General features: G+C 43.2%; 1 protein-coding gene across 16 annotated transcripts in view; it reads left to right on the top strand.

Moving 5' to 3' along the window:
- Positions 1-24,326, top strand: part of LOC104931439 (receptor-type tyrosine-protein phosphatase F) — a 155,090-nt gene that overhangs the window by 27,047 nt on the left and 103,717 nt on the right. For 2 of the 16 annotated variants that reach the window (XM_019263539.2, XM_019263532.2), the window contains exon 1: positions 11,232-11,648. The exons of 1 other annotated variant lie outside the window; for it this stretch is intronic. The gene's annotated coding sequence lies outside the window, so the exon portion shown is untranslated. Of the gene's footprint in view, positions 1-11,230; positions 11,649-24,326 lie in introns of those variants that run through there. 13 more of the 16 variants (XM_010746444.3, XM_019263543.2, XM_010746447.3 and 10 more) reach the window with 8 other exon arrangements.

Here is a 24,326-nt window from a genome sequence, read left to right as displayed (position 1 = left end):
GTGACGCAAACTGACTGGTTCTCCTTGAGAGTATCTTGTGCACGTCAGTCTGTGTTATTGATGCAGAGAACCATGTAGAAAGGATAAGCCTCGGGGATGTCTCTTTCTTAAAGTAAGAAAACCTCTGTTGCCCCTATTTTCAAACTTTTCTGCAACCAACAATGATTCATCAGGCCTTTACACACTTTTTCAGCAAGTTCCCAAGCGTTGGAGTTGTGATCTTCCATGTCCATTTTGACACCTAATATCAGGGCCCAAGCACTAATTCAATAACCAGTACTAAGATATGCTTGGGATCATTCTTTTAACAGGTTTTAACTCTGAGTTGTGTTTGAGAAGCTTGAACAAGCGATCGTCTGGTAGTTTGTCATGATAAATGAATTAAAAGATTGCTTGTTGTACAAAATTGTTAACAATGATACAATTTTACAACCACGCCGACTCACGGACAGTGTTTAATTCTCGTATGATAGCCTCAGTTATATCGATATTGGTACAGCTCCAGTAGCCTCAGGACCTGGAGTTGTGGTTTCTCGCTGCTGACCAGAGATCAGATGAAACTGTTGAAGCCTTTTCTCCTCACCACAGACTTCCCCAGCTGGCATTCAAACCAGACTTGGCTAATGCTGCCCTCTAATATGCAGCATATAATACCTCTGTTAGCAGCTTTCAGTGTGTGTCAAGTGCCCATTAAATTTAGGGCTGACACTAAGCTTACTGAGGCCGGTTTGTGTGCATATAATGCTGCTGCTTATAATTTTATTATGGAGGCTTGTATCTTTGGCTTCAGTGTCTTTATAATTGTCCAATATGTTATGATATTTAATGCTGTAAGAAGTTAACATTAGAAGCAAAAAGGTCAGAGCTAGGTGAGCCTGCACACTTTGATACACTGGTTTTAATCTTACCAGAAGCGAAGATATCTCTGTCCCCCCGGTAGGTTCCTTGCACGGCTGTGGTCCTTCTCCCCCATTTCCACCTTTGCAGTTTGCATAGAAGTTTGATAAACCTGACACCAGGAGATGGATTTCCCAGCCAACCTAGCTCTGAAGTAATGGGAATCCAGAGCGTAACAAATGGTGGTGCCAGTACAGAGCTGGCTCCGCTGGGTGTGCAGGTGGTCTTCCATTCCCCTTGTCAAACCCCCCACTGCTCCCCCCAAAGTGGCCATGGAGACTTGAGCAAGATTATTTTGGAGTTCAGGTTAGAGACCAGCTCATTCACTACCCATTAGTCACACTCCAATTTCTGTGATGGGAATTTTTTTTTTTACTGTCCCTTCACATTTTGTAAATGTATACACAGCCTTTCCCCCTCAGACCTGAAAGGTCACAGCATGTTTTCGTAATTTCTTGTCCGCTTTGATTATTTTCATCTTAACTGGGGTGCTGCGCCCGAGGAAAGCTGACGCCATTTAAGCTTTACATTTGGAAAATTACAGCGCGGTCTCGCTTTGACATGAATGATGCATAAAAGGTTTGCAGCAGAGTTAACAGGAAATGTTCATTTCAGATTTCAACTTAAAGAGTTCAAAGGATTTCCCCGTCGACCAGATCTTTGTTTTCTTACAAACCCTAGCCCTCACTGAGCCAATAATGTGTATTGATTGGATTTTACTGGCCTGTTTGCCCTTGCAAATGGAAGCTGGCGTGTTATTTTATCCAGGATTTTCCTTCCGAATATTGAGAAAGGAGACTGTGGATTTTTATAATGCACACATAGGAAAATCCAAAAATCTGGTCTATATGAAAGTTGCATATTAAGTTGCGTCTAAAACCTGAGTCATATTTTCCACAGAGACGTTTCTCATACTCAAGCTTGTATTATTTAGTTATCGTTTAGCCGCTTGATTTAAATTGCCAATTTAGTTGAGGATATTTGACGTATAGACTAATCTGCATAGTCACTTAAGGGACACCAGGTTACTTTAATTTAACAGGCAACATATTTTGCTGCCATGGTGGCTTGTCCGCCCACAAGTATTGGCCATCTGGTGACACAATTTCTAAACCTCTCCCCAGGAAAATTAGGCATAAGGCTTTCCAGAGGAGGTAATTTACCCATGAATACATTTTTTACCAACACGGTAATGTACAGAGGGGTGAACACAACAACATACAACAAGCATCTGCACAGTGTAGCCCTGATATTTAGTTCGTGTGTGAAGGTCTGTTTTAGTTGAGGTTTTCAAGGCTGTGTGTGTGTGTTGCGTTTCTTACATTATACTTAAGGATATTCACGTTATTCTATCCTAAGGACAAAATTGCAGAAGGTTAGCATTTATGGCATGGATGTGGTGTTTGACTGCATTTTACTATTACAGTATATCCTTGAAGACTTGAAGAAAATCCTGCAGCATAGCATTGTTTTGCCCACTGAGCCCCTCATGCATAAACCTAGCCCAGATGTATATGTAATTAAATTATTTAGGAGCAGATATCGAGCTGTCAAATTAGTAATAATATTTAATTATTTTATGGTCTTCTTGTCGTTCTAACATCATAAAAAAGTTGTCCTTTTGCTCTAAAATCTTCAAAAGTCAGCCTGTCAGTTGGGTTTTTTTGAAGTATGTTTTGAAATATATATAATTATACAGATTAACTGTACATCATTCAGCATAAATGTGGATTAAAAGCAAATCTTTTAACAGATTTTCAATGCAAACAATCAAAGGTTGTATAACTGCCAGCTTTGTACACCCCATATGTGAAATCCAGGCTGAAAATCAACATCGTGCAGTGGCTTGAATTTCAGTCAGATGTCATTAAACACGGGGACATAATACAGTCTAGATGCTGCGAGTGTTTGTATAAAAAAAAAGACAGATCTGATCAAAGATCCATACACAGACAGATGTGGACAGATCAGCGCGATGAGACACATCTTCACCTTTGTCACATCCAAAGACAAAGGTCACATTGAGAAGACAAGAACCATTCACGCACAGTGACACAGAGGTGGCATTTGTCCACCGCAGTGCTGTACCTAATATTGTCGGGAGATATAACCGAAGTGGCAAAACTCATTACAAAGATCAGAAGTGATCTGAACATTTTCCTAGCGGGGAAGCCTCTTCATAGGCGAACACCAGGCGAAACGCATCGGGAGATGCTGGAGGAAATTACATCACGGTTCACCTACCATTTCAGTTTGAGGCTGTCCGATGGGATCAGCCGCACGGCTCAGAGCAGAGAGATCGACATGTGGAACGAGCAGGGACCCGTACCTTTTTTGACAGTCTAATTTTAAACCATGCAGCACCTCTTAAAAGTCTGCTCTGTGATCATGATGGCATGCTGTGTTTACTGGGTAGCAATACCTACGGCGTGACCTACACTATGACTTTGACCTAAGCCTGAAATATTTGATTGCTTCAGGAAGTGGCGTTTGTTCTTAGGGTGCTTCTGTCGTTGCCAACATGGTGGTCCTGCTAATGCCACGGGGCTGGGTCAGACAGTTTGGAGCCTAAATGGAATTTAGTAACTCTAGGAATGTTTATCCCTTTGCCACACCCCAGCGCAAACACCCATGATGAGAACAAATCTATCCTATTTAGTTTGAGATTTAATATTTTTAACTTGTGCTGAAGATCTTGAAGTGCCTGTTTTAACAGCGATGCTGCTGCATCTTTGGAGACTAAAAGGTAAAATAATACGAGAGGAGAAATCATTTTAGAGAACATCTAGAATTCCAGAAGTCTTTACGCTTCTTTATTCTCAACAAAGGATACGTCTCGCCACGCTTTTCATTCCTGCTTTGTGTCGCTTTTTCTTCCTATCACATGATCCACTGGCGTCTGAGAGCGACCTGACAGTTGGCCTGACTTGACTGTCAAAGTCCCAGAGGTCTCAGTGAGCTTAGTCATTGTGCTCCAGGCAAGACAGAGGGAAAAATATAAGGACGCCCTGTGGCGGAGAAAAAAAATCGTTCAGCTTTTTGATGCAGTTTTGCAAACGAAATGATGTAAATTCCATCAGATATTAGTCGATGAAAATGCCTAAGGTATACTCAGATATGGAAGTCTTCATACACTCCATTCTCACTGCCATTATCTGTCTGATGTAGTGTTTTCTTCTGTCCCTGTCTCAAAGAGCACTGCACTTTAGCACTTCTATATTCCACATCAAGTAGGTAAAAACCGCATGGAGCGCTCTGGACTATTTGAAAAATTGTAGTTTCCCCCCTGGAGCACTTAAGCTCAGATCTTTGCCATTATTAGCTTGATCCCTTATCCACAAATTCCTCTTTTTTTTTTTTTTTTTTATAACAAAAGAGACCAATATCAGTTTGCCATGCGCTAGAAATCCCCGAAATATTTGAAAGAGTTGCCTCTTTTCCTTCTTTAAAAGGTTAAACGAAGTGGAATGGGAGGAAGAGGGAAATGGCTGGTTTTCTTCTCCATTAGCGCTCAAATTAATCCACTCGTTTCTTCTCTATAAATTTATGAGGCGCTGTTGCTATAATAAGAAGTTTTATGTTGAATATTTCATTTCCTTAATTATTTTGGGGCTAGCTTTCTAGTCAGACAAGTTGAAGTCCATTTGTTACTCCTCGCTATGAATGGTTAATGAAGAGCTAGGCACTGTAAAACTGTGGTAAGCTAAGATTACTGTTCACCGCTGGTCAGTTATTTAGTTTATTTATTGAGTGTATTAAAGAAAAACACGATGGAATCCATTTGCAGTCAGCAGCTCCAGGGTCCAGCCTGGAGAAGTCTGGAGAGGTTTGGACCTGGAAAACACACTTATTTGTTCTAATCAGCATCATTGTGTACTTCTTACAACCTTCGACACTAAATACTAGATTTATACACAAGACGTCATATCATTTTTAGTTTGCTTTTGCTTTGATGTGTTCACTGTTTTGGTCAACAGAGGGCCCTTATCTTTCACTGTCAGTCAGGCCATTGTTGAAGAGAGGGACCCTGCAAATGCAAAATGGCATGAGTGATGGATTACTCTTTTATTTGGCAGGCTTTTCATCTGTTGAAATGGGGTGTGTGTGTGTGTGTGTGTGTGTGTGTGTGTGTGTGTGTGTGTGTGTGTGTGTGTGTGTGTGCGCTCAGGCATCCTCAAGTCTGGGACAAATGAGAGGATTTTTATGTGCGGCACATTTTTTTTAAGGTTTGTTTTGGAGGAACACAACTGATGGTGATGTTGCAGAAACTACCTTCATCTTATTCATGTGAAGCGTTCAAAAACAACTCTCAGCTCAGAACAGCCCAAATCTCAATGTCTGCATGTTGCATTTAAATGTAAACATTTACATCTTGTATTGTTATAAATCAGATTTTTTTAATGATGGATATTGGATATATATTTGCGATATCTAACATCTTAGTGGAACCGTGTAACACTTTCATACATTTTCAAGCTCCAGCTGTTTCTTTACATAGCATCAGCTCAACCCATTAGCAGTTTTTCATGCAAGAGGGTAGCTCATAATTTGTGGTTTATTTCCTTTTAGAGTGGAAGCAGCCTTCTCCAGCAGAGGGAATAATTTCATATCCCCTCTCCTTTTGATTCCAGCAAAGTGATGCACTCTGGTACAAAGCTTGGGGAGATTTCCTAATGAGAGCTATTAACAGTGCTGAAGTTGATTTTTGTTGTTTTGAATGCATCCCTTTTGTGTCCGAGTTGTTTTTCCTGCATGCCAATGGGAGATTATTAGAATAACAAGATGCTTGATTTGGACGCCGACGGGTTTTTTTTTCTTCTGTGCAAAAACAAAGTCCAGAAAAAACAGGAGAAGCTCGACGGCGAGTCATACTCGCTCTGTTTTCATGCGGTTAAACATGTTGACATTGAACGTCCACGAAGCTCACGCTTTATTTGAAAAGCAGTTGACACTTTTGCACTATTTCCAGTCAGACTACTTATCTTCCTGAGTGCTCTGCACCTTATCCTCTGTGTGAGGCAGAAATGTATTGAGGGAAAGCATCTGGAAGGCGGTCTTGTCAGAGACAGAGTGTAGCCTCCTTGGGTTGGGAGAGACTGCGCTGTGGGGTTTTTATTAGGAAGCTCTCAGTGAAAGTTTTTCAGATTTATCAAAGTCTCCTCGGGTACACTGCATGCGTACTCCAACCAAGATACTGCAGAGAGTACGGGCCCCTGTTTGGATCGTATCCTTGACCTATTCTTTGTACATCAGATGTTTGTGTGCAAGCTACATACTTGTTTTTATGCTGGTTACAAAGCTGTATCTCCCTTGATTTTTCATCTCAGCGGGAATATTTATTATCTGAAAAATGCACCTTAAGACCCTTTAAAAAAAAAAAAGTAAAGAATTTGGCATTGTGCTGTTTGCCTCAAATTTTGTTGTTTGGTGGTTGTTTCTTCTCATTCTCTCGAGATTACCGAGCAAATGCACATAACGGTGGTTTGTAGCCGGCAATTTTTTATTTATTTTTTCACACGAGATAAAGACAAAGTTTGAAAACATTCGAGGGGGGAAAAAAATAAGAGTATAAAAGAAGCGGAGATATCAATTTCCCTGCTGACAATAACATCACAGAATAGAATGCATTGTGGAAACAGCTTGCATCTTTGCAGATCTGTTGACGGTATCCTGTGAAATGTAACACTGCTGAACAGCTGGTCACAGCACACCACGGCATTGCTCTTTCTCCACGCTGACTTTTTCCTTGATTGGAGAAACTGCCTGGGCTGCTTTCGCTATCACTTCCCCCCCCTACACAGAAGGTGAGACGTCTTACGATATCCCCGCTCTCCGTAACCTTTTTAGTATACTTGAAGGAAACTGATGAATGGGAGTTTTGTTGTGTGTCAGTGCTGAGGTGGCTATCTGTTCCAAAAGTGCGCCTGACAGTAATCCCAGTGGAATGATCATTGATCAAAAAGACAAATAGGGGCCTGGAAATTAGACCGAGGAGGGGGGAGACGTATTGAGGTGAGAGAAGAAGTGAATTGAACCACACGGACTTTAGAGTAAGGAGTGGATGACACTGAAGGTCAGGCGTTTGGATAAATGGAGCCAACATCCATATCATTGATTGCCAACTTACCCTTTGAAGTTGCACAGAGCTGCATTGAGTTCCATGTCTTGGATGCTGTTCTTGACCCCGCTGTATGCCACCCATTGGGGATCCACTTGGGGCTAGAGCAGCGACTACTACTGTGCAAAAAAAACAACACTACTACGTCACTCTCACCTCTCACAAACCTCCTCCCACATCGCATAGTTTAATTCAAAGAGACTTCTCCAAGCAACTCCGTTTCATCGCCTTGGCTTTCATTGCCACCCCCGTACCCCTCGCTGAGAGCAGTTTGCAAGGAAGTCGGTCTCCAGAGAGGTTCAGGGGAACGCGAGGGGGCCAGAGGGTGGAGAGGGGGCGGCGTGCTGTAAAGTGCCTCAATGTCGCTTCATTTCCCCATTTTAATTGGGCTATCTAAATGCACCCCTGGTTTGTCAATACCCGCCAGGGTCCCAGATAAAAATGATTTGTCTCATGCATTCGGCGGCACGCTCTGCTGTTCCCCTTAGAGAGCGCGCCCCGCCAGTTGTCAGCTGCAGAGTGTAATGGAGAGGGCTTGTTGTTTTTGATTTTCAGCGAGTAGCAGGAAAATAAGGGCCGTCCTCTAACGGCTCTACCCATCTTGTCTTCTTTCTTCCCTCCTCCCATTCAAGTCCGTGACTAACAGGTTAATATAGGAATCCAGGCGCACCTACCTCTGTGTACACAGACACACCGGCACAGGGACACATGCACAAATTCACATGCCTTTTTAACACTCAGACATGCCTGCACAGGCACGTAGACGCGCAGACACTCCGGTGAAGGTCAGCACAGTGAAGCCAATCTTATCTGTGTTTTTATGTGCTCTGTTTCCTCACTGTCCTTGTCTTTTTCACACCTCCTGTCGCCATGTGCCATCACCTTCCCGCTCGGCGCTTGGGAGCCGGTCTTATCTGCAGACAAGTCCTGAGAAAAATTCAGAGCCCAAAAGTGTGCCCTTGTGGTGTTTGGACTGTTGAAGCAGAAATATGATGCTCACACATGATGTTTGACATTTTCATTCATTTTTTGGGGGGGCGTCTCAGAGATGCATTACTTTGCTCTGATAAAGATAAACATTGTGTGCAGAACTATCTACCCGGTGCAAACGCTCTGTTCTTTTATACTCTGATGCTAAATAAGGTGTTATCTTATCATGTCATGCATAACTGAGGTTAAATGCTGATAATTTGGAAGTACCCTTCACCCGTGTTTGTGAGTTATTGTGTGTGTGTGTGTGTGTGTGTGTGTGTGTGTGTTATAGATACCTCCTCAATTACAATCTGGTGGTAAATTAGCTAACAAACAGACAGCGGCAGTAGCCAGGCCTCAGTAAATAGTGAATCGGGGTGGGAATTCGAAGGCTAACAGGTGTTGCCCAGCTGTGCTTTTGGACACGATGACATAGTGCTAGTCTTAAGAGGCCATCAGCAGCAGCACACTGACTTTCACAGCTCAGTGTTTACGACACAGGTCAGCATTTTTTCACTGGCGTGCAGCCAGAATCGTGTTTATCAGTGACCCTGCTGAATGTGGGGGGAGGATAAAGCACATTTATTTGGATTTAATTGCCGTTTTTTAACGTATTACCTGAGATAATAGTTAACAATACCTTGAGATTTTAGACAATTGTAGACTGCGGCGTTTCAAAATGCAGTAAACACGCAATATAAGTTATTCAGTTATTCAGTCAATGTGTTGCTCTCCTGACCTCAGACCAAGAAACTTATTTTCTTACCTCTGAGCCGAACCTTGTTAAAATGTTTTGGCAGACTTGTTACATGGGGCAGACAGTTATATTGATAAAGCCCAGGGCCGATGTGATTCATCCTATCCTACAGCAGTTTTCCCATCAGATGATGACTTCAGCTACCACAGAGGAGCCGAGGTGTCGGCCTTGATCCAGGTGTTCTTCCCTTACAGATAACCCTGGAGCCGCACAACAAATTTAGTGCATGCAATAACTCACAAAATAAAGCAGGAATCAAAACACTATTGATCTCACAAAAATCAACCACACCAGAATCTATTAACTGAGCACTGTTAGCAGATTGGCTTAAGTCGGGGAGAGAGGGGCTGGCTTCTTCAGATTGAAGAGGTTGTCAACCCTTTTTTCTTCAGTCTAATCAAATGAGCGGGGGGATGGGCGGTTGTCACAATGTTATAGATTCTCCGACTTGGTGGGGGGTGTTTCCAACTCTATTCAAGCTCTTGGGGGGTGGGGTGGGGCAAAAAGATAAGTCCTAAAACTGCCTGAGCAACAAAACTCACTGGAGGCTTTAATCCTGCGTAGAGGTTTACTGCTACAGTCCATCTGTGTGTTGTTTTTTTTTTAGTTTTACATTGCTCTGAAACCAAATTACACCAGAGATGAAACGTCTGACACAATACACTGCATTACTGCAGCTCACAATTAATTTTCTCTCCCACACGGCTGTAAAGACCACCAGCCAATCTAATCTGTACTTCTACCTTTTTACCACCGCGAGATTTGTTCAGCGGATTCGATGCCAGATGAATTTGACATTTGAGTTGGCACGTACTCTTTTTTTTTTTTTTTACACCCACAAAAATACTTTTTTCCTCCTCTCTCCTCAGGGGTGTGTGGGAGTAGTAATTATTCTCCAGAAGGTTCCCTCAAACTCTCAAGAGCTTGCGAGGAATGAGAGGTTTCCAAAATGTCCAGATTGGTTGTTTTTTTTTTTTCAGATGCAAGTTGCGAGTTTCTGTCCATGTTGCACGCTCGAGATCGCTTGATGAGATGATCGCAGCACAGACAGACAGAACGTCAAGCCGTTACGAATCAAATGACTTTTTAATCACATGACCCACTTCCCATTTGTTCTAAACAAGAAGGGAAGTTAAAGATTGAAAAAAAATTCTTTGTCTTGCTGAAAAAGTCTGTCGTGTGCACACAGCCTGCAGTGAAATCAGACTGTCTCCCATTGTTAACAACAAAGAGAAATGTAGAACACAGTACAGTTCGCCATTTCCTTCAGCAGAGTCAGAGCCTAGAAGACATTCAACATCGCTGTAAACTCTCACACGCGCTCTCTGGAACCTCAGCAGGGCTGCCCTGTTTAGATTAATAGGAATTACACAAAGCAGCAGTGTGGCGAGAGTTTATTTTCCCTTTCAGAAACTACTTACATATTATGATATAGCTTGTAATGTAGAATTTAATTGCGAATGCAACACAGTATTGTATATGGCTTCATCTAAACACATTTGTCTTGCTCCTAGGTCATGGCTTGCAGCATCAGCAATGCCGCCGAGATATATAAAAAAAAAATACATTATTACGTCCACGGCGAAACATCGTTGAAGCGTTGCTGGATGAGTCAAGTTACAGTCCACACAGTATTATTGGGATAAATGAGCAAACCTCTCCCCAAGGTCCCGAGGCTCTGTGATCTATTAAGGCCCTGTCGTCTCGGATGGTGAATCTCGGAGAGAGCGAGGGAATTTTAGGAGGGGGGGAGAAGAGAGAGAGAGAGAATGGTTGTGCTGACATCCTCTCTCAGTGCAATCCCTTGTCCTTGCAGGACGGAAGAGAAAAACAGCACCAGAGGCTGACTTGGCTGTTCCTCTGAGCTCTGTCATAAATCCAACCGAACATTTCTGAACATCTGTTGTGGATGATTAGCTCCATGGCTAGCAGAGTTTGACCGGAGGGAGTGAGAAGCAGTGTGTTGGGGGGCGTTTTTGTGTGTGTGTGTGTGTGTGTGTGTGTGTGTGTGTGTGTGTGTACTCAACGCCTTGCTGATTTAAGAATGGGGATTTTGCATATTTGTTTTCTTTCTTTCTTTTTTGGAAGCAGGAGAGGAACAAATTATTAAGTTGTTAAGTTCACAACCACAAAACATGTTATTGGACACTTGATCACCTGATCATGCTTGTTTATTTCAAGTCCACGCTTTAATTAAATTTTGAAATATAAGCAGGACTTCCATTCAAAAGTAGAACTGGAGATGAGAAGTCTGCATATGAACTTAGATCAGGTCACATTCTCTCACTGGAACGTGGTCAATAGATACTAGATAAGACATAATGGGCTCTCTAAGCTGCACGAAATACATAACATCACGTGTCCTCCCACCTCAACCAGTTGTTTTTTGTTTTTTTCCCTCCTACGTGCAGGTGCACTACAGAAACATTTCTCATTGGTCAAGGTTCAAAAAAGGTAAGGCCCTTTCAGCCTCCTCCCTCTCTCCACACTGAAATTTGACACCAGTGACATCACGTTGGTGGGCTTGGCTTCTTCCAGGCAGTCCCCGAACACCACCGCTCTCAGTGTGTGAACAAGCTCTGCCACAGAAGGATCTCTCCCCAAGCCACATTGCTCTATAAGCCACAGCTGGAAACGTATTGCTGGAGAGCCAAAAAAGACACTTCTTCTTCTTCTTCTTCTTCTTCTGGTTTTAATGAAACGCTGTGAATGGAATAACTGAGCAGAAACTGGAGACTTACTTTCTCTCACAAAACAAAGACATCGCTTGGGGATAATCTTTTAGTGGATACTGCTGGATTTTCTTTTCTAGGATTTTGGATACTCTCTCCCTCTGGAATAAAGGAATAACAATAATAATAAAAAAACAAAAAACATTTAAGTGGACTTAATTGACATGCATGGGTAAGTGAATGTTCTACCAAAGGATTGTTCTGACTTGTCAGTGATGAAAACAGAAGTAATAACTTCTTAAAAACAGATCAGGCACAGGTTTCTTTTTTAGAAAAGTGGAACTGGAACTTTATTCGTTCACGAATCCCTGTTTGAGGATGTGTTGTTTTTAATCCCGGGATATACCTTTTTTTACAACTTTCTTCTTATGATAAAAGTAACGAAATAAGTTGATGTGTTACACTTCAATGGTCAGGTATTTTCTTACTATTCTTTTGTCCCCTTGTCTTTTGTCCTTGCTCACTCTTGCTTGTTAAGCCAAAACAATAGTTTAACCTCGTCTTGGCTTAGCTCTATTGGCTGGCTCTCTGGCAAATTGCCCTGTCTGGTGCAAGCCCTCCCCTACGTATTCAGAGGACTTTGAATAGAAGGGCCATAGAATGTCCCCTAGCTACCGCTGCTAAGGTGAGGCACCCTACCGTTCTACTGCAATAGGCCTACACTGAAGCCAAACAACCTGTTTTTCCAGTTGTCTTTATCTCCCTGGGCAATCTGGAGGGTTAAGTTTCAGAGACAAGAATTCCAGTTCGAAGGAGACACTGGAAAGCTTTGAAATCCCAGATAATTTTAGAGGAGAGCTTTCTGGAAGTCGCAAATTATAATTTTTGTAAAATGTTTGTGCCCCGCTGTTCAACAAAGTTAAAACCTGTAATACATGAGTCTTTTTTTCTGTGTGATTTAAAGGTTTTAAAAGTTTGTTTGTCTCTCCCTGATTATCAGCTACATCTTAGTTAAAAGACTTTTTTTTGGAAAAAGACATGGATTTCAGGGGAAACACGAAAACCTTTTCTACCTTTCGTTTCAACAAGAGAAAAACCAGCTCTGAATGTCGCCTTCAGCTGTAATTATGTCTTAAATCTTTCGATTCTTTTTTTTTACTGCTACATAAAACTTTTATTCGCTTGTATGAGAAACTTTTGGATTGGGTTCATCTTGTTCTCGGTCACAATAAATGTGGCAGTTGTTGCACAATAAGTTTGTTGCTCAATACAAGGAGCTGGTTTCAGTGGGAAGAAATATCCTTTTTTGTAACTTGCTCTTTTCCATCAAAGCTGTCCTAAGCTTACAAAGAAAACAGTGTTGACAACTTGTATGTCTCATTTAGTTTGGCCTTTGAAATGGCTAGACTTCCCCATGGGTCACACTCAATGCAATGGGATGTTTTCTTTCTGAGTTGTACCAAAGTTGAACTTGCTTTTTTAATTATTTATTCTTTATATTTCTCCTAGTACAGGAGTACAACCCTGCAAGAACTCACTGCTGTTGTCTTGACTTGGAGAGGTAGCCCAGACCTGGAAAAAAAAAAAAACACGACCTTGAGGCGAAAGATGAACACTTAAAATGTCTGTTCAGCTGCTCAGCAGCATAAACAAACAAGACAGAAAACTGTCAGCCATCATCATTTGTTCAAACAAAGCCAATCCCCGTCCACACCAGGTGACCCTGTAGGTCGCCCTCCTTCACCTCCACTCCTGACCCTTCATTCCACTTTTACGACTTGTGCTTCAGTCACTCCGTCACCGGTAACGTTCCAGACAAACATGTCTAGGAAGTGACCTGAAGGAAATAGCTACGTCCATTTGTGTATCGCTGCCTCTTATTAGATTTCCTGACCCGAACACTTTAAAGGACTGCTGTGGTTGTAGCCCTTTCCGCTTTGAACAAATCATTCTGTTCGGAGCAGTCAATCACTTGATCCGTCTCCCTGCTGGTTTCCTCAAAAGTAATTATGGGTTGAGCATATGGATTTTTCCATAGAACTTGATTTCTCATCGTCATCTGTGAATTGGTTGATGTGTAATGGCCTGTTAAGGCATGATGGATCTGCTTAGTCACTCTACTCCCAGTTGGGACATGAAAGGAGGTTGCTTATAATCACAGATCAATGTCTGTGAAGGCGATTGTGTCAGTGGAGTCAGACCTTTGTCCGCGACGCATACTGCAAGAAGGCAGGAAACCCACCAGCTTCAGTTGGGTTATTAAAGTTCAAAGCTTTGATGCTGTAGCTGAAGTGTACACTTCTTTTATGAATAGAAAACGCCAGCAGAGGAAAGTTACTCACTTGTTTTCAGGTCAGGAAGGTGTTTCCTGACGGTGACGAGGTCATGAATAATTTATTTATAATGACAAAACCTATGTGTTAATCCTCTGATCTGTACTAAATAAGATGTTTATGCAGCCAGAGTTAAATGCGCCGGAAACGTCTTGCGTAATGTGTCATGTCAATCAGCGGCCACCGCCTGTGCGACGTGTTCGCTGTGGTGATAGTCACTTTTTGGTCTCAGCTGTGACACTTCGGTTTTTTTATAGACAGTCGCTCATCCATTGTGACAGGTGCTGAGGAGAAGGTTTAGGGAAAAAAAAGGAGCTTCTTTATCACTGAATTCAGCAGTGTTTTGACAAGAGCGCTTTTCTTCAGCTGCCCCAAGCAGAGAGCTCATTTGATTGAGCACAAGCAGGGTGAGAAAGGAGGGGACCTAAATGCAGGACGTACACACAGGGTGTTTGGTTAGAAGGAAGAGGTGGAGATGAAGATGGTGGTGGTGGTGGTGGTGGTGGTGGTGGTGGGGTGATGTCCAGGGATTTTCCAGGTAATGGAGAGTGCCGAAGCGCAGCCGGATGCAGAGTGTGGCTGGCTGGAGTGGAGCAGAGGTTGAGGAAGGCAGGTTAGACAGGTAGAGACGCAGTGACCCTATAGGGCACAAAGGGAAAAGAGGTGAGCATCAGCATGCAAAAACACAGAAACATTAAAAAAGAAAATCTCAAAATCACTGGGATCTAGTGAGGCCTATACCCCACAGTGGCTGATCTGCTGGGTGAAAACCGGGGGTTTGATATACTGCAGGTTGATGAGCTGATTGAAGGCAGCCGTGCAGGTGGTCAGGGAGCCAGGAGCCAGGGGAGTGAGCGGAGGGAAAACCACATGAACACACAGAGGGGGGGGGAGTGCTGTGAACACAGGGGAGTGGGAGACTTAAGAGACACTGGGGAATATACTGGAGCACAGCCACGGCCAGGATAGGTCTGTAGCTGTGCTTTCACATGTGCAGAGGTATGCTAATAACACTTTGAGCAATCATATTGAAGTAAACAGTAAAAATGGTCCTGTGAAAGGCCGCTGCATGTGGCCGTTTAGCTTTAGATTATTGTCTCTTTAAGGTGAATTGAAAACAAGTAAGATCACACAATGCTCAGGCTAAGATTGTATGCACCTCTCTTCTTACCTACTCTACATTTAGATGTACCCATCTACATTTTATGCCCAGGTATCAGCGGCAGCGAGAGAGTCTGTTTCGCGCTCATAGCCTCGCACCTTTTTTTTGATTTAAACCTCAGCTCTATGCATTGCAACCATTGGTTTCTCGATGGGAACACAAATCCGCTTTGTCAGAGAGGACATTTCCCTCCTTGCACAAAACTCATTTCAATTCCACATCATCCCATTACGCCTCCACATTTGATTGAAACAGCCTACATTTTTCAGAGGCAGCCGCATTTTTTTTTTGTACTCTGTATATGTATGACAAGACCAAAGCTTATGCTTGCGTACGTGAAATGTGCAGCAATGGGGGACACAAAGTGGTCGTGGCAAAATATAATACAACTGACTGTTGTCCCTCTATTGTAAGGACACTGTTTATTCCCTTATTGTCATATCACGGAAATTACCGCATGATGCGCTGCTAATGTCTTACATTTATTAGTTGCTTCCTGCGGAGACGAGGTCAGATTGGTTGCTTGTGGATGTCGTTAAAGGGAATTAAAGGTCGCAGCTTTACCTTGCTCTTGAGTGTGAGGGGATAACTGTGATGCTAAACTGCAGTAAAGCAAATAAAATTGAATGTGGGCTTGATTTATTTGGTGCTGGGTTGTGGGAGTACGGTCATGTGGCTGATTTATCCCTCTGGCTCCACTACCCCGCTTGTTTGCTCAGCCTCCCAATTTCTTCAAATGCCTGGCTTAGACTCGACATTCTACTTGATTACTTTATCAGCCCTCCTGTCACTTCCTCCAAAGTTATGATTTCTTTTTTCAACAGTCCAATGCTGCTGGTCCCGCATAGCAGCAAGTAGCACCGGCCACCTCGCTATCTATAAGATGTCATAATGGAATAAGTCCTCACACGCCTCTCCAGCATTGGAGAGGTGCACATGTGTGTTGTATGTTTTACAGAGAGACGTATTCAGCATCACTGTAACGTTTGGCTTTTGTTCATCTTGTGGTTCGTCCTCAAACGCTCAGGCAATAACTCTTCTTCCCCGCTGAACTCAGAGGTCCCTGCCTTGTTTTGGGAAGATGGATGGAGATTCATTTGGTTTCATTATAATGCCTGACTTATTTATAGCCTGCCTGTTGGCCCACTGTGGCCCCGTAAGGATGCTGGGGGCTGAGGCGTTGATGAAACATTCCTGTGTCCAGGGGGTATTCTCTGCGGAGTGCACTGCTTATTTAAGGGAGGGCAGCGAGGTGACAATACAAGAACCATGGGCAAGGCCACTGAAATCTAATTCCACGAGCCCTGCCTAGCTACGGCATTCCTGCTTGAGAGCTTTCACCTATCAAAAGTCTTTGCAATGACATTGCATGACCCAACAACGTGGGAGAAACTATATTATGTGATCTGGTCCTGTAAAAGCAGTCACCACAAAAAAAAAAGAAAAGAAAAGAAAAGAGGGAACTTGCTTAGAAAAAAAAAAGCTCCCCTGAAACTTTCATATTTTACTTATGCACAGTTTGGGGTTTGGAGTTCCACAGCACCAATCCCAAACCTTTATCTGGATCTCCCCCTTCAGCCTCAGAGATTACCGCTTCACAACCCTGGAGCAGGGATGCTGTCTGCCTGGTAATTTGATGACTAATCCCCAGCCTCTTCCCTACAAATCTCTTCCCTGATAAAGGGGTTGCTTCTACATTAGTAAACATGGGAGACTTGGCTGCCTAGGCTGACAGTCAGACAAGAGGACTGGTTGAGTTAAAGGGAGATACGGGGATAGCCAGTTCTTTATCGTTCGTGCGAAAAGCCCCTTTGCATCTAACGCTTAGAAATTCAACATAAGTGCCAGGATGAACATTTAAAGCGCTGAAACTCCTTTAAACTCACGATCTAATTATGTATGAGGTAAATAATGCATAGTACATTTTTGCACATGTTGGTCGACCCACCCCTCCACTTCTCAGTGTCTCATGAGGTTAGTGGTTTTAATGGTTTGATGGTGAGCTGCGAGTGCTTTACGAAGAGTTTCCATCCAGTTCATTGTTAATGCACATTCATTCAGCTTTTGACCCGAATATGTTATCTTAACGATCGCTGCCCTGCTGCCACGGCTAGACACGGCGGCTCACTTGAAAGGAATTCACTAAGCTGCCTTCACAGGCTTACCGCGGTAGCCGTATGGACCGACTATGTGACCAAGCATTGCTAGATTGCAAGCTGTAGCTCTCATAAGAGTTTTATTGGGAAGTGTTAGTCCATGCCCCCAACATTATCTCTGTTTCCTGGCTGGTTGCCCACCTCCCGCGATGGCGCATCAACGAAGTGGTATGCCGACGCCTTGAGCGCCAACACGCTCAACCACGTTTAACAGGCAAGATAGCATTTAACCAGTCCATGGAATGACCTCAGCTTGATGACTGCAACATTGGCTGTGATGGCTTTTCATTTGTTGACCTGACAGAGGCACTTTGGGCGTCAGGGTGGATCCGGTGAGGTGAGTGACAGGTCCTGTCTCTGCATGTCTTCCTGTATGTGTAATGGCCTGCTGCTCAGTCTAATAGTTGTCAAAGAGTGGGATGACATGTCAGGAAGAATTTGGTGAGAGGTCTGTTTTTCAGCACATCTCCGACCAATCAAACATGATGTCTGCAGAGAGGCCTCAAAGTTTTGCCTTTTTTTGTAAATGTTTTTTTGCACTTTATCAATTGCAAATTCAAGCACGAGCCAACACTCTCACCCACACATCCTTGAACATGATTTGAAAGTCAAAAGTCACAGCACTACCTTTGCTGTTATTTTAGGCTCCTGAACTCGTTTTTTTTAGGGTGTGATTGTAATTCCTGCAGTGACAGCGGTGCTCTTTGATTTTACTGAAGATGGCATCTTCACTCATAATTCCTGCTCTCCTTTCATAGAACACTTAACCTAAATACCAATTTGCTTGATTGGACGTATTCACGCTCTTGTCTCGATTTTTTTTATTCATAAAGTGGATTTTCACCAAACTATCTGATTAGTTAATGAAATCCTTTGACTCACAGTCAACTCAGAATTTCTCTAACTGGATGTGTCGAAGAGATCTGTGCGTGTGTGTGTGTGTGTATGTCTTGTTAGCCAAGCTGCAGAACAGTGACTCTACACTGGTGGTAATTGATAGTCTGGAGGCTGTCTCAGCTGCAGGTAAATCCTATCTGCAGCTGTACTGTGAGGGAGAAGGGGTAGGGTGGGGTGAGGTACGGTAGGGTGGGGGAGAGAGTACAAATAAGTCTTCCAAGGACTAAGGATTTCCAGAATAACTAGAGGGATGGTGGGGGAGAAAAAGAATGAGGAGAGCAGATAGCATAGCTGAAAGACAGGGCGAATGAGAAATGAAATGTTTAATATGGCAGACGTTTTCCTCCAGCAGACAGTTAAAATTTCTTCAAGATTGCACAGGCTTTAAATGTACATTTAGGCTGCATCCTTCTCAAGAACGTCGCTTTGAAGAACAGTGTATTATCCCATGTCGTCTTTGTTCTGGATCCATTGCTTGCCCAGCGCGTGAAGCTAAGTGCCGGGGCTTAGGTGTGGCTTTTCCCTCTTTTAAAACACTTCCATCAGATTGACAGAGTGAAATTCAGTCTTATGCTTTGCCCAGGGAAACGTACTGCGGAGAGAAGCGAGGGAGAGCAAGAAAGGCGAAGTGCGCAAGAGAGATTGGTCCCAGCGAGAGATTCATAGGTAGTAATGAGGACGTTGGTGGAGTGCAGGTCGTCGTGTTGTGGCTCCGGCCTGTCAGTATAATGGACCTTGCTAGTCAGCTGGCAATCGATTGTACTGCTCACGACCTCGTCTGCCTGTTGTTCTTCACTCTTCCTGTCTGTCAACCTGCCACCCAGAGACGGAGGGTGAAGCAGAATCTTCTCGCAGACGACAGATACAGCGTCCAAATGCTTTCTCATTACCCGAAAGGTGGTCTGAGGTGAGGTGAGGAGGAAGGCGAAGTCTGACTCCACATTTCCGACCAAAGTAACCTAAAGAGGAAAACTCAGAAGCAGCAATTTGTTCGCATGGGGCTGCTGACTATTAGCATTCAGTTAAGTTGTTTGTTTTAGGGTGGAAGCTGATCATTTATGTTCATTACTGATGGTCAATGCCACGCTCAAGGGACTGAATTAAACTTTCCGGTTCTGTTTGATCAACAGTCGGCCCAAATGTATAAATGCTGATGTATACCCAAGAAAAACAAGTTTGAGAAGCCACGCAACTTCAAAATTGTTGCTCATATCATGTCGGATTAGACACTAAGGAAAGACATGCCAGGTTAGCGGCCTTAAATCTCCACCTTTATAGTTTTTAGTCATAGTTTTTAGGGGCACTGTACTTTGTTTGATGAACATGGTCTAAGCCTCTCTTACCCTTTATCGACTGGTCCTTGCCTATTGCCGCACTCATCTCTTTTACATTTTAAATCCTCGGGCCTCCGGAGAGCAATGGGGATATATGGTTCCATCTGCTCCAGCAGACATGGCTCATGGCTCAGACAGAGAGAAAGAGACAGAGAAGGAGACATGACCAGGGAGGTAGAGAGAGAGAGATAGAGAGCAGCAGGAGGAAACCAGAGGATGGAGAGAAACACAGACTGACAGAAAGACAGAATAGCTTATTAGAATCTGCCTCTTTCACTAGTTGGACTGAGAGGATAGCCGTCTGTAATAGGACGCAGGGAAGGAGTTGGATTAGGACTTGGGGATCCTCTTTTTTTTCCCCCCACATTTGAAATGGCAGCTAACCCGTGTTAAGTCTGTTAGGTCTTAACTGTTTCAGGTGGACCAGGAGGCTTTTCTTTGTGTAACACACAGACCTCATTTCTTTAACGTTTCAAGTCCTTTGGAGGGGGTCCTCCTTTGAAAACAGAACCTTAAGCGTCGCCCTAGACACCATCAGGTACAATGTTTCTGTTTCCCACCACGAGTGCTTTTCCCAGCCCTCCCTGAGTTAGTCCAACCCCTCCCTGTGTCAACACAGGGTTTGTTCCTCTGTACCTTGGACCACAGAGGATTGTTTTCCCTGCTTGGTTTACATACTCTGTTGTCAAGTGAAATAATAAAATCTTTGTCTCAATATACAGTTTTTATCCAGCTCTGACTGAAGACAAACAACATTTATTATGGGAAACCGTGGCCACTAAAGTGAACGCAGACCACAATGTCGATGCATGCCCTCTGTGTTTAGTGGGGAGAAGATTGTTGCTGACATAACACTTCCTCTGAATTAGATTTGCATTGAGGGAGGTAGCGAGATAAGAGGCTCCTTTCGTGCTTGAAGTTGGACGAGCACAGGCCTTCCGTCCAGTCCAAACGAGCGAGCGAATGACCACAGTTTCAGATTAATAGCAGTCTGGCTAATCCTTCTACAGCCAATTTGAATTTTGCAAGCGTGAGTCAACAAATCCTGGTTCCTTTAGAGCTGTAAACGCGTGCACAGTTCATGTCACGATGTCCAGCACGGATAAAATGAAACAACACGTAAGAATCTCTGGTTTTGCTGATAATGAAAGAATCCTATAAATCCAGTACTACATCGGCAGTTCTGCTCATTGATTTGCATTTTCTCCAATGATATATTAGTACATATTAGTATTATTAGTACAACGTATTGCAAACAATTACAAGAGTTACAAGCCACAGCTTGGTTCTCATGTAGTGCTCTGGAGGGTCCCTGCTGGCCAAAGAGCTTCACTCCCCACCCGTTACAGTCACTAATCTGGCCTGACACCAAGCTGATTTACAATACCCCCTCCCTGCCCTAAGCACTGGCTGGCTAGAGGTAATTGATTTAGGACAGTGGAGACACCTGCTGAATAGTATGAAGCCCTCGAAAGCCCCCTTTCTATGCTCTTATATAAAGTTAGGCTCAAAAATCCTCACCTCAGCCCAACCTGTAGAAAATCAAAAAACACTTAAACCTGTAGAGAACGAGAAGGTTTCTTTCTTTTCTGAGCAGTGCTAGTGAGAAAACCTGGTTATACAGTGTGTGTTTCCAGTTTCATATCCCTTCCATGGACCTTACGTCTACACTTCTTAATTTTTCTAATATTTCAGCACTTCCCGGTTGCTAGAAATCCACCGTGATATATCTGCGGATTGAGCTGAGCCCCCAACAACTGCCTCTGTTTGGCCAGCTATTGATCTATGGAGCTCTGTATTTGCCAGTCTTTCTGCTCACATGCCTTCACTCTGTTTGTCTTTTACTGGCGGAGACCAGGCTTTCTGCCCAGGGGGTGGTGTGTGTGTGTGTGTGTGTGTGTGTGCGTGAGGGAGGGGTTGGAAGTCCTCTACGTGGTGTGAGGAGGGGGTGTGTGGGGGGTGCTATCCATGCCTTCTGTGCTGCCTGCCTAGTCATTTTATGGCACCATCTGTCCACAAGCAAACCGTCAAGTGGTGACGTCTTAGCCCATCTTTCTTGCTTGACGGTGTGAATTTCCTTTTAGATATATATACGCACATCTGCTGCGGAGAACGTGTCTCAGTTTAAATTGCAAACTTAATCCTTTTGGCCGTAACACAGAATCATTCTTAATTATGCAGTAATTCAATTGTAGAAGTTTCTCAAATGTAAACAAACAGAAATATTAAAACCTTTTTTTTTTGTTTGTTTGTTTTATCTTTAAACTAGAGCGAGCTGTTGACATTGACATTTTTAGAGGCAACACAAAGTTTTATCTACGCCCCAGATTTGAGAGAATTACAGTTTGGCCTAAATAATAACAATAAGATTTATTTATATACCACTTTTCAAATCAAAAAGCCACCTCAAAATAAACCGAGATTAAAAAAAAAGAAGCAAAGAACATCTCAGTAAGACAAAGATGGAGAGTAATGATCATATTCATAATAATGGTACTATCTGTGACGATAAATAAAAATCAAGTCAAACTCCTGATCCAGATGTTTTCCATACAAAATCCCTTTGAATAAAAAATATGGTGTCCTGTCGTGTATTACGAGTTAAACATTATCTTTTATGATTTCACTTTATGTTTTTATGAATTTGTTCAAGCAGAACTGGTTCCTGTTCTGTAAATACGGGTCCAGGAGGTCGGTGTTACGTTTTCATCCACTCGATTGGTCCGGTTTTATACACAGCGTTGCTTTTATTTGATGAATGTCTGTTTTACATTGAGCCTGCTTTTTTTGATTTATTGCGGGCCCTTTGCCCAGCACTTTGTAGTGCAAACCATTTTCTCCTTGCTCTGCGAGCTCGACAACGCCAATAATCACTCTCCAATAAATTCAAATGGAAGTGGCACTCTGGTATGTCTCTTCTACTCCGTGTAATACGTATCAGTGTAATACATATCACCTTTCATTCCCAGATTGATTTGCAGCTGAAAAGATTGGTAGCCCCCCCCCCCCAGAGGTGACTGTAAATCCCTACTTCAGTGGCAATTTATGGAGGTGCCTGAGTTTTGTTAAATGTTCACTCAACCAGACTAAATGTCAATCGACATTGTATCATATGGGTGAAGCCAGTATTCGACAGTCTTTGCTATCTGTTGAGAGGCAGATTGGTGCCTCTGGTGAGCCTGCTCCATTAAATCCAGATGAGTCATAGATTTCCTCACACATGTGTCATACATGCTGTAAATGTCTGCATACATTTAACGTGGCTGTAGTATTATTATGCTTAATTATCGAAGTGTTTTAAAGCGACAGCGTGATGTCTCTCTCATGGCGTCATCCACACAAAGGAAGACGGCTGACTCGTGTGATTTATTACGCCCGTGCTTTCCGTTCTAGGTCAGCATAATCACTTTGTATTGCTCAACTTAAGGAAGCGCGCTCGTCTGGTGGAGGTGTCTTTCGATCTCTCAGTCTTGTGCGTTAACAATTAACTCTGTGGAAACGGCTTGTAAACAAAAGTCCTGTAAAACCTGATAGGTCACAGGACATTACCCTTTGTTAGGCGGATTTCAATGCAGGGCCTTGTCGCAGCTATGTAAAAGAAAAGAAAAAAGAAAAGACACGCACCATCAAGTCTGTGGATAGAGCGAGGCTCTCAGAGCTGGAGAGGGAAAACCTAATTTTGTTACTTTACGCTTTCATTTTATAATACGGGGCTCGTTTGGCTTGCAGTTATTCTCCTGGGGTCTTGTGGTGTGTGTTCACTGCTGAGGTAAAAAAAAAGACTTGTGAGGGTGAGGCGTTCTAGGGCATGGAAAACTAATCAGGGGCCAAAACACTGCTGTCGAAATGCGGCTTGTAACTGTGTTTATGGAGCCGTTGGAGGCTGCGCCAACACAAACCTCTCCGGTCTGGGTTTATCACCTCCAGAGACGGCCATGATTAGCTCCCCACACTGGCAGCCATATATCTCAGCTGTCCCACCTCCCCGTGCTCAGGATGACCCATTAAACAGAGAGAGAGAGAGAGAGAACATGAGTAGGAGGGATGGAAACGATGGAGAACAGGGATGCTACCTGTAGTTAGTGTAATAGTAGTGTTTACTCAGCCTCTCTTTCTCTTTTGCGCAGCTGTGTCTCGCATTGTATGTTTGTGGACTACCAGTTCTGTATGGGTGGCCACTCCCTTGCCACACACACGCACAAACACTCGAGGTAATAACTTGAACGACAGGCACCTTATGTAGGAGGCAAACAGGCTAGGTGTGTTATTTTTTTTGCAATGTTCCCCTCCCCACTCAACTCCCTCAAAAGCTCCTTTGTCCTCCACAGTTTGCCGTTTGAAACGTTCACATCCCATTGTTCCCTCGTTAATTACTTCACTAAACCTCTTAGTCGTCTGCCTTTAATACAGCATATATATTATACAGCGTGTGTCACGCTCTGCCTATAATACAGCGTATAGAGACAATATACATCACGCTCTGCATTACTGAGAAACTCCCCAGACACTCGAGACTCCAAAGCTTCTTTTTTAAAAATACATCGCCCCGGCTAGTGTCTGGTAGATTTGGGCTAAGGTTATTTCAACTTCAGTATCGCTTTAATAACCTTCTGTTGTCTTGGTTGTCCGTCATGGTGTTAAGATAAAATGTCGCCACCATAGAGTCCTCCGTCTATATATAGGATTCATGGTCTTGACTTCTTGACAAATTGGACAGAAGATCCGAAGGCGCGCCATAAATTCTGTTTATCCCGGGTTACGCTCCTCTGCTTTCACCGCCGACATGTCATTGTCGAGTGATTCAACAAGTTTTTTGGGGCTGAGCTAATTGACCCAGAAAGCTTGAAGCTGGAGTTTATTAAACATTCTCCTTGTTTCTTCAATAGGTGTCATTAGTGATAATGAGGTGGAGGGGACTACTGGATCTTGGACTTTGTCTTAATTACTTTTTTTATATCAGGACACGTCATCGTGTTCATCAACTAATATGTTTGCACAGACGCAATAAAAATTCTTGTCTCCGTAAAC

Source organism: Larimichthys crocea, chromosome II (genome assembly GCF_000972845.2).
Source record: "Larimichthys crocea isolate SSNF chromosome II, L_crocea_2.0, whole genome shotgun sequence".
In the NCBI taxonomy this organism is placed as follows: Eukaryota; Metazoa; Chordata; class Actinopteri; family Sciaenidae; genus Larimichthys; species Larimichthys crocea.
The sequence above is the reverse complement of the archived record's forward strand: the minus strand, read 5'-3'. Positions and strand labels throughout refer to the sequence as shown.